We start from the raw sequence: 10,737 nt of genomic DNA, 5'->3' as shown, positions 1-10,737 counted from the left end.
AACTCGCCGTTTGTCTTCTTCCCGTTCCCCACGATTGAAATTCACCGACAGACCATTCAAACCAGAGACTACGAGAAGCGATTGGCTGCAGCAAGAGCTGTCGAACCGGTTTCCCGGCTGCTTCTCCCATTCCCACCCGTTCAGGACTCTCCCTTACTTTTTACTCTTTAACGGATTTTGACAACAGCCCCATCGCGATTGGCTACAGGTTTAAATTCATCCAAAAACAGCTGGGAAAGTTCCGCCCACTCACTGTTTTAACAGAGAGAGAGAGACCGTGTCTGATCCAACCAGGGACGTAAAAACATGAACAAGTTCCACTCCTTGTAGCGTTTAACTCTAATTGCAATATTTAGCGCGAAGTTGCCAGATCAAAGCAAGTCTAGGATCAGAGGGCATAATCTCAAAATAAAGGGTCATACGTTTAAAACAGAAATGAGGAGGAATGTTTTCTCTCCGAGGATTATGACTATATGGACTTGTTTAATCCAAGAGGGCAGTTGAGGCTGGGTCACTAAGGATATTCAAGGCTGAGATAACTTTTTTTTTAAATCAGGAAGGGGAATGCTTATGGGGAAGAGGCAGGAAAGTGGAGTTAACGTGGAGCCTCTCTGCTTTATTTTGAGGATTATCAAGTCAGCCATCATGGTGGCTCAGTGGTTAGCGCTGCTACCTCACAGCGCCAGGGACCTGGGTTCGATCCCACCCCTGGGTGACTACCTGCGTGGAGTTTACACATTCTTCTCGTGTCTGTGCAGGTTTTCTTCCACTGTCAAAAGATGTGCAGGCTCAGTGGATTGGCTATACTAAATTACCTGTAAAGTTCAGGGACGTGTAGATTAGGGGGATGGGTCTGGGTGGGATGCTCTGAGGTTCAGTGTGGACTTGTTGGCCCGAAGGGCCTGTTTCCACACTGTAGGGATTCCATGATCTCAGAATGGTAGAGCAGCCTGGATGGGCTGAATAGCCTACTTCTGCTCCGATGTTTCACAGTTACCTCTGTTTCTCTCCACAATTACTGACTGGCATGCTGAGTTAAAATTTACTCTGATATCAGATTTTCAGCAGCATTCTAGTCTTGTATTACTTTATGAAACTGAATAAAAACCAAAAGAATTGTGGATGCTGTAAATCAGAAACAAAAATAGAAATTGCTGAAAAAGCTCAGAAATTTCTGATATAACAAGGTGTAGAGCTGGATGAACACAGCAGGCCAAGCAGTATCAGAGGAGAAGTGTCCAGACCTGAAACGTCAGCCTTCCTGCTCCTCTGATACTGCTTGGCCTGCTGTGTTCATCCAGCTGTACACCTTGTTATATCAGATTCTCCAGCATCGGCAGCTCCAACTATCTCTGTCAGAAATTTCTGTCTTTGTTTATGAAACTGATGTCGCCAACCCTCCAGGATTGGCCAGGGATAGAAAATCATCTGCTAGTGAAAATCCATAGTGATTTTAATGAAACTTATTATTCATTTCCTGTTTAGACATGTTACGACAGAACTCTATGGCTGATAGTCCAGAGGTAGGGATTTTTTTAAACAACCTGTTCAGAGATGTTCAGACACACCTCTATAGAGCAGGTGGGTCTTGAAACCTGGCTTAAAAGGACACTACTAATGCAACCCCAAAGACCCCTTCAAGTTTATTTGCTGCAAATATGGTTGCGTGGGTAGGAGAGGTGAAACTCAAAGTGAAACAACCGATTGGCTCAGAAAGTCTCCAATTGGCTGTCGAAAGTCAGTGCTCCTGGACAATAGGCCAATAGTAAGAGTGTGGGGGTGGGGCTTTGGAGGTTATGTGATGAAACCTCCCCAGCAGAGTTGGCAATTTTAGGATACCTAATATATATTGTACTAATCCTAGGTCAGTTTTCTTAAATTTATTAAGGGAATTTGGGCTTTGTTTTATGGCTGATTCCTGAGTACGCTAGAAAAAAGTGCTGCTGAGCCACCTTCTGGAACCATACAAGCATTGGGTTGTAGGGACACCTGCAGCGCTGTAGAAGGGATTTCTCGGATTTTGTGACAGTGAAGGAATGGCAAAATAGTTCCAAGTTGGAGTTAAGGACGCTATCACAAAACTGATAAAGGGGAATCAATAGCAGTAGTATACTTGGATTTTCAGAAGGCTTTTGATAAGGTCTCGGACAGGAGATTAATTAGCTAAATCGAAAAGCACTTGGGATAGGAGGTGATGCATTGTCATGAATTATGGATTGATTTAACAGAGATAAAACAGACTAGGAATGGTCATATTGGCAGATTCTGATTAGTGGGGTACTCCAAGGATCTGTACTTGTGCCCCAGCTGTTCACAGTATATATTAGTGATTTGGATGTGGGAACCAAATGTAATATTTCCAAACATTCAGATAACACAGAGATAAGTGGGATAGTGTGTTGTGAAAATGTAAAGCAGTGGCTAGGCAAAAGCATGGCTGATAGAGTATATATTTTCTCCCATTTATTCATGGGATGTAGGCACCACTGACCAAGCCAGCATTTATTGCCCATCTTTAATAGCTCAGAGGGCAGTCAAGAGTCAACTACATTGCTGCAGGTCTGGAGTCACATGTAGGCCAGCCTAGGAAAGCAGTTTCTTTTCCCTAAAGGACATTAACGAATCAGATGGGGTTTTCCCCTGACATGGTCATCATTAGAGTTCTTAATTCCAGATTTTTATTGAATCCAAATTCCACTATCTGCTTTGGCAGAGTTTGAACCCAGGTCCCCCGAATATTACTTGGGGTTCTAGATTAATAGTCGAGCAATAATAGCACTAGGCCATCACCTCAACATAATAAAACTGAAAGGTTATCCACTTTAGTAGGCGGATCAGATGTTCAGAATATTTTTTAAATAGTAAAAGGTTAGAAAGTATAGATATACAAAGGGACCTTTGTCTGGTAGTAGGTGTCCTTATCAATATGTCACTGAAGGCTAACATGCAGGTACAGCAAACCTTTAGGAATGCTAATGAAATGGCAGACTTTATTGCAAGAGGAGTTGAATACAGCAGTAGTTACGTCATGCTTCAATTGTATAGAATTGTAGAGAAGCTTGATCAGACTGCACCTGGCATACTGTGTGCAGTTTTGGTCTCCTTATCGGAGGGAGGAAATCATTGACATAGAGTGCAATATGAGTTCAGCAGACTTGTTCCTGGGATGGCAGGACTGTCTGATGAAGAGAGACTGGACAATTTGCGCCTGTATTCTCTCGAGTTTGAAGGAATGAGGGATTGATAGACATGAGTGGTATACAGAGTTATGGGGATATTGTGGGTAAAAGGCATTGAAGTATTTGATCAACTATTATCATATTAAATGGTGCGGTAGGCTTGACATGTCCTACTCCTGTTGCTGTGTTTCTAAGTCAGAATGATGTGGACCTTGGAGAGGAATTTGCAGATGGTGGCACTCCTATGCACCTGCTGCCCTTATGATTCTAGGTGATACTTTAATGACACAATAAACTATTATTTGACAACTGGATTATTAGAATGGGAAAGGATTGTTGATTTATTATTTCCATTCCTCCCTGGGCTGCATATATAAGCCTATTGCTGCAAGATTTGTCTCACCCCTTGCCTGAGATGCTGTGTTGCCCCCAAACCACACTCACCTACTTACATCCATGACAGTGGTTATGAAGCATTTAGTGCATTGCCTGCCATCTTGAAGGGGGAAGTTGAGGTGGGAACAAATATTCATTCCTCAAAATGTTGCACAAAAGTTGGTTATTTACTAACCAGAGTTAGTGTCAAACTATGACACAGTTTCACAAACAGGATGAAAATAAGCAGAGAAAAACTGAATTGGTTAAAACCTTGTGCCAATGTACTGTCCACAAAACGGTCCCAGAAAATGATGGTTGGAGTTTAGGCAGTAGGTACACATATCATCTCGAGTTTATTTCAATCACTTGAGTGAGTGTCAGAGAGAAATCTTTCAGTGTACTTCTTGACTTATTATCCCTATTTTTTCTCTACTATTACCTTTCCCAAAGTAATCTCTCTGGAGTTGTAAATGTCTACTCATGATGCAATGGCCATCATGAGTGTTCACATTTGATGGACTATCTGGTCTTATACTGCTCATCATTTTCATATGTTCACAGAGATAGGTGACTGATGATCTCCATTCATGTCAACATCTAATTGCACAGGGCCAGATATTTATTCCCAAGATTAAATGAGGCAAATTATTTTCCATGTCCAGATCAGCTATAACTTCTGCGTTCACTTGACTATATTCACATCCAGTCAAGAAATATCTTGATTTTAAAATTAACAGACTAGTTTTCAAATCCCTCCATTGCCTTGGCTCTCCCTAGCTATAACCTCTCCAAACCTCTCAATCCTCCAAAATATCTGTGTCCTTCCAGTTCTGGCCTTTTGAGCATCTGCAATTCTAATAGCTTTACCACGAGTGGCTCACTTTTCCCCTGGGTTCCACTCCATGCAATACTTTTCCTACACCTCCTTCCCTCTCTATTTAGCATTCCATCTACAAGTCATAGAAGTCCACAGCACAGAAAAAAGCCCTTTGGCTCATCAGGTCTGCTCTGGTCAAAAATTAGCACCTCATATTCTAAGACTCTCTTTAAACTTCTCTTTGACCAATCCTTTAGTTCCATGACCTAAAATCTCCTTTGTGTTGTTTCTGTCAGATTTTATTTCAAAATGTTTCCTTGAGACACATTATTACATTAAGCTATTATACGAATATGTTATTGTCCATTCTATGTTATGATACTAACAAAGGGTTATTTGGATGTAATGTTTTGAACATCCTGATTGGGAGTTATATAACTGCAAATCCATTTTTCTTTATATCTTCCTTGTAAAGCAGAGCAGCCAAACACAGGACTTGTGGACTCATGCCAAAAATAAATGACTGTAAAAGTTCAGTATCATAAAGTACAAAATGAATCAGGAAAGGGAACCTGGCTTTGGATTACACATGACTCCAGTCTACACTGTACAGCTGACTCTTAACAGTCTTTGAAATGAACCAGCAGGCCTCAATATTTTTAATACAGACGTACATAGATTCCTGTTAAGCAAGGGGTTGAAAAGTTAGAGGTAGGCGGGAGTCTCGATTTGAGGTTACAATCAGAACGACCTATTTATGGCAGAGCAGGCTAGAGGGGCTGAATGGCCTATTCCTGCTCCTGTTCATAAATTCGTAACATATGTTTGTAAGCAATTTAGCCTTACAAATGACCTTTACTTGGGAAAACTGCTTACCACCTTCTGGGATTAAGCAAACAAAAAAATAAACTGCAGCTTTGCCAGGGTATTCCAAATCCAAGAACCAACAATGTCTTCCTATTTTTTAGCCCAAGTCACTAGTGCAGTTGACACCAGGTGAGGTGGGGTAGAGACTTTACTAATGGGATTATTAACTCCAGAAGAGAGTGATACTTCTTAACTAACCAGTGACAGGTTTGTGATTTGCATATGCATTTGACAAGAGAAAAAAACCACAACAGATGAAATTGAAGTTAAATGTGAGTCATTTAGACCGATTGATCCTTTTTAATATTAAGCATAAAATGTAACATAGACATTTATAAAAATATAAACAACATTCAGCACATCTATACATATATATAACACTATATTGTACAGTTTTTATTTTAACAGAAGTTTTGGGCAGCTCCATATGATACACAATATTAATACAATTAGGTCTTGCTCCAGTGCATAAAATAGCACATGCAACAACCAAAGTCTAAACAAGCAGAATCTGCAGAAAGAGGTGAAAACACAAGTTGTGTACACACATTGCTGACTCCAAAAACCAATGACATTGACCCATTTCTGAAAAAAAAAGCTACATGCTGTTCATGATAAAATACTGCTGTTTTGACCATGGACAGTCAATTTATGCCTGCCTGTCCATCTCCCCTTTAACATAAAAATCACACAGGCACCAACCTCTACCACAAAATGTCCTGAATGGAATTACTGCCATTGTAGGCAGTATTGGGCATATTCTTCCAGTAGTTAAATCCTCGATTCAAGCATACTTGACAGTAGCAATAGATGTTTCAAACCAATGGGGCCACCAAAGTGGGCCTGATTCTATTATTAGCTGAAGTCCACATATTTTTCCATAAGTCGACCAGAGGAATAGGCTCGCTTTGACAGCTTAAGCTGGTTGAGTGACCTATTAACACTCATTTGAATTACAAATGATTGAAATAGGTTGCCTGTCTGATTTTTTTTCTTCCTGAGCAATAGAGGGTTATGTCGATGTTCTGACTTCTATCCTGGTAAAACCTTTCAGGTTCTTGTCATTTATTAAAACACCAAGTGGTGGCACTGGCCCAAAGCAGCTTCAAATAAAAAAAAAACAAATGCAGTACTCTGGATGCTAACATGAAATTTACTCTTCAAACCAATTCAACAATATCTCCCTAGTGTGGTTACAATGTCATCACTGTGCCATCCGATTTAACCTCGAGCACACTTCAAACAGAGATAGTCAAATTCTGAGAATCACCGATCACGGTACTACTACTAAATTTAAAGTTATATGGCATTCCTCCCCAGCTCCCCACTATTCCCATCTCATAGGTGTTGACTTTTGCTGAACAATAATTGGACAAACGTCTGTTGCACAGTCAAAGGTTGGTAGGCTTCAACTGAATTCAAGAGGCGGCTAGACATAGCACTTGGGGTGAACGGGATCAAAGGTTATGGGGAGAAAGCAGGATTAGGCTATTGAATTGGATGATCAGCCATGATCATGACGAATGGTGGAGCAGGCTTGAAGGTTCGAATGGCCTCCTCCTGCTCGTATGTTTCTATGAAACAACTCAAGCAATATCCAATGTTTGTCTATAGTACTTTCTAAAATGAAGGGGGTGGGGGGGTGGGGACTGTCACAATCTACTAAGACAACCTTGGCCTATTCGCTCCTTTAAATGCCTGGACAATGATTTATTCATTTTGCTCTGAGAGACTGTGGATTGAACCCAGGGACTTAGAAGAGTAGAAATACATATGGCATCTCAAACTTGTCCTGCCATTCAACAAGATCATGGCTGAACTGCCCAGGCCTCATTTCCTCTTCATTGCCCGCTCACTATAGCCTTAAACTGTCTGATAATTTTTTTGAAAATATCTACCTCGTCCCAATATTTTCCAGTGATTGAGCCTCCACAACTTTCTGGGTTACAGAATTTCAAATACTCACTACCCGCTGGGAGAAGTTTCTTTGCATCTCAGTTTTAAATAAGTGTCCCCTTATTCTGTTACTATGTCCCTACCTTGAAAGTCCCCACTTTTGGGGACATGGAGTCATTGAATCATAGAACATATACAGCATGGAAACAGACCCTTCAGTCTAACTCGTCCATGCCGACCAAGTTTCCCAAACTAAACTAGTCCCATTTGCCCAAGTTTGGCCCATATCCCTCTAAACATATTCTCAATGTCTACCCTGTCAAGGTCCCTCAGAATTTTGCACGTATGAATAAGATATATTTCTTTCTCATTTAATATCTCTTTCCTATTTAATCAGATGAGAGTAATGTCACAATAGATTGATCATGGAAACTTTGGGTTCAAAAGGTGCATTTTGTTTACCCTTGAGGGCTAATCCTCTCGATGGCACCATCCTACCTACTTGCTTGAACAATGAGTGCTGCTGATTGCACTGGCCTAGATATTGTTCCACATCTGTTTTCTTCTCCAGTTCGCCTGATAAAATGTGTCTCCATTCACAAATGAAAAGCAAGTGAATCAGGAAGCTTTAAACATGATCACTGAAAGCATAACATGAATAGGCTTAGGCTGACAAATGGCAAGTAACATGCGCGCCACAAAATAACCAGGCTATGACCATCACAAATAAGAGACAGACAGACAGACAATCTTACCACCGCTCCTTGACATTCAATGGTGTTACCATTACTAATACCTCAGTATCAACATCCTGGCGGTTATCAGAAGCTCAACTGGACTCACCACATAAACACAGTGGCTACAAGAGCAGGTCAGAAGCTAGGAATACTGAGGCGAGTAACTCATCTTCCTGAATCCTGAAAGCCTGTCCACCATCTACAAGACACAAGTCAGGAGTGTGATGGAATACTCCCCACTTGCCTGGATGAGTGCAGCCCCAACAACACTCAAGAAGCTTGACACCATCCAGGACAAAGCAGCCCGCTTGATTGGCACTACCTCCAAAAATTTCCACTCCCTCAACCACCGACACACAGTAACAGCAGTGTGTACTATCTACAAGACACACTTCAGAAATTCACCAAAGATCCTGAGACAGCACCTTCCAAACCCACGAACACTTCCATCTAGAAAGACAAGGCCAGCGGAGACATGGGAACACCGCCACCTTCTAGTTCCCCTCCAAGCCACTCTCTATCCTGAATTGGAAATATATCGTTTCTCCTTCACTGTCATTGAGTCCATATCCTGGAATTCCCGCCCTAAGGACATTGTGGGTCAACCTACAACAGGAGGACTGCAGCGGTTCAAGAAGGCAGCTCACCACCACCTTCTCAAGGGGAACTTGGGACAGGCAACAAATGCTGGTCAGTCAGCGACGCCTACATTCCACAAAATGACTTTTAAAAAAATAATATTTGGGGAAGTAAAAAAAAAACCCCACAGCTCTCAGTGCTGAGAAGCTCCTTCACTTTTTACGACACTCCATGGGATAGGGGGGCGTGTCGGGGGGCAGTAAAGTGGATGTGGTGTGGGGGGGGGGGGTGGTCTTTGCCACATTGTTATTTCTTTGTTCTTCTCCTGCTACAATCCTATCTTTGCTCTGCCTAAATCTCATTGACATCTCTGATGCCAGGAGAAATGTTTGGAAAGAATGGTTGCCTCGTTTCCCAGATGGTTCCCTGCAATTGATCAGGAAACACCCAGCTGTGACACTCCATTCTGGTTTATCCTTGTATATATCAGCTCCTCCATCTGACGCCTTCCCACTCAGTTAGGATCTGACTGACTGACAGAGCGAGTAGGAGTTTAAAGGTTTGTTTTCATTCCGTCTGAACATTAATGCTGTAAACCCTGTCCTGGCAGTGAATCAAGACTGAGCGGAGTTAAGAATTCTTAGGTCCTGAACAAAGAATATTTCACAGAATTACTCACCCACCCCACAACGCCCAATCATACTGATACATCAAATCCCAGCAACATGGAGAAGGCTAAGCTTCTACTCTCCAGTACTCCAGGGTGGCACAGTGGTTAGCACGCTGCCTCTCAGTGCCAGAGACCTGGGTTCGACTCCACCCCAGGTGACTGTCTGTTTGGAATTTGTATGTTCTCCCCGTGTCTGCATGGGTTTCTGTCAGGTGCTCCAGTTTCCTCCCACAGTCCCCACGGATGTGCAGGTTAATTATGCTAAATTACCCATAACGTTCATGGATCTGTAGGTGAGATGCATTAGCCATGGGAAATGCTGGGTTACAGAGTAGGGGGATGGGGACGATGCTCTTCAGAGAGTCAGTGCAGACTTGTTGGGCTGAATGGCCAGTTTCTACACTGTAGGGATTCTATGGATACTCAGAAGCACTGACATGCAGTTCACTGATCCACTCTGGGTTGTAATAGGTGGACTATCTGTTGGCTCACAGCTCATCAGCCAAAACAGGGTGCCCATATGTGGGTAGAGGCCCCTAGGCATGGTCTGTGTATGTCCTTGTATTAATCTGTCCCTAACTGTACAGGACAGCTGTTTCAGACATACTGAACACTTAAGTATGACCCAATTCCCAAAACAAGAAATTGCAGATCATAATTTTTATTTAACTCGTGCATGGGATCTGGGCAATGTCAGCAAGGCCACTATTTGTTGTCCATCCCTAATTTCCTTTGAACTGGTTGAAATGGTCTAGAGAATCAGAGGGCAGTTAACAGTCAGCCACATTGTTGTGGGTCTGGAATCACATATATAGGCCAGACCAGATTTTCTTCCCTGAAGAACATTAGTGAACCAGAAGGGTTTTTACAGCAATTGATACACAGTCACCATTAGACAAGGCTTTTTTTTTAATATAGATTAAGATTGGACTCTACACATTAACTCTGTTTCTCTCTTCACAGACGTTGTCAGAGCTGTTGAATTTCAACTGGCATTTTCTGCAAACATAGACAATTCAGACAAACAGTTCTCACTTTTTCTTCCTCTGAGGTATTCAGGGTTAACGGAAATTGGGTTGATGAACTATCAACTCTGACACACATTCGCATCTTTCTGAGTCCTCTTCTCTTTTCTTTCATACCTCATTGAGGTAACGTAACTCTTGACAGGAAATACATTCCTTTCCATTCAGTGGGTGGGAGGGTTGAGGTGGGGGAATGGTGGCGTGGGAGAGGAATATCTGGCCACCTGATCTGCAGCTTCTCATTTTCTGTCCCAGGAGAAAAATAAAATGATCCTAATTCTTCATTGAATCACATGTGCCAATAAACCCCATTTGTCAATGGGTCACAGAATTCCAACAGTGTGGAAATAGGCCGTTCGAGCCATTGAGACCACCCAATCCTCCGAAGAGCAGCCCATCCAGACCCAATCCCCCTGCGTTTACCATGGCTAACCCACCTAAACACTATGGACAATTTAGCATGGCCAATCCACTTAGCCTGCACATCAGACTGTGGGAGGAAACCAGAGCACCCGGAGGAAACCTACGTTGACACGGGGAGAAGGTGCAAACTCCACATAGACAGTTGCCCGAGGGTGGAATTGAACCC

The sequence above is a fragment of the Rhincodon typus genome, chromosome 19 (assembly GCF_021869965.1).
Source record: "Rhincodon typus isolate 14 chromosome 19, sRhiTyp1.1, whole genome shotgun sequence".
Taxonomy (NCBI): Eukaryota; Metazoa; Chordata; class Chondrichthyes; order Orectolobiformes; family Rhincodontidae; genus Rhincodon; species Rhincodon typus.
The sequence above is the reverse complement of the archived record's forward strand: the minus strand, read 5'-3'. Positions refer to the sequence as shown.